Below are 939 nucleotides of genomic sequence, written 5' to 3' on the forward strand. Positions count from 1 at the left end.
TCCCCATCTTGCTCTGTCATATTTGCTCTGACCTTCCTGACTGTACCTTTTTGAAAGTGTCATTATGAAATTTTGTCTTATTTCAGACTCTCCCTCCCAAATTTTCAAGGTTCTTTTGAATACCAAAAAGCTTCCCTTTTTCCCTGTCCCGGTTTGGCATCAGCTAAGATTCTGTGTGCATTACAGTAGCATACAAGGTGCTAGTAAAACAGTTTTGTAGAGTTGGATGCATGACAGACTCCTGTAGGAGTATACATGAAATGTCATCACCAATTGACAGTAAACCGTAGTTTAAACACTGAATTTCTTCAGAGTCAGTTACTTATGAACCTTATGGTGATTTAATCTAAACCATTTCTAGGGTGTAACCAGGTCGCTTTTTAAAGTTTATGTGCTTGAGCTTGCAGATGAAAGTTAGGTGTCAGGTTGAAAGTTAAGGGGGAGAGGAAGAAGAGGTCAGATTTGGAGTAATGGGTCATTAAAAGGTGACTGTTGAGCTACGTGGCGTCAGGAAAAGAAAGCATACTGGAGAAAAAGAAGCTGAGGCCAGGCACAAAGATTCACAAAGGTTTTCTGGAGGAAGAGGAATAGAGGAATATTAGCAGTTAGCAGAGACATGCTGTAGGTTGGGAAGTAAGTGTGAAAAGAGATGTAGTTTTCTTTAGTCAGGAATGGACCAGATTTGAAGGATAAAATTAATGTGGATGTTACCAAAAGACTTCTTGCAGAATTGCTAAACATCATTGAGCAAAAGCAGCAGAAGTGTGTTTGGGAAATAGACTCCAACTCTTGCTGATGGAACCAACTCCCTTTTGGACAAAAGGGCAAAACATCTAAGGGGAACAGATAAAACAGGCCAGAAACAACATTATGACAGAGGGAATTGTAATAGGGGGTTTGAAAGTGTGGATGACAGATGAACAACCAGATTAAGGGAAA

Source organism: Pygoscelis adeliae, unplaced genomic scaffold (assembly GCF_000699105.1).
Source record: "Pygoscelis adeliae isolate BGI_AS28 unplaced genomic scaffold, ASM69910v1 Scaffold571, whole genome shotgun sequence".
Lineage (NCBI taxonomy): Eukaryota > Metazoa > Chordata > Aves > Sphenisciformes > Spheniscidae > Pygoscelis > Pygoscelis adeliae.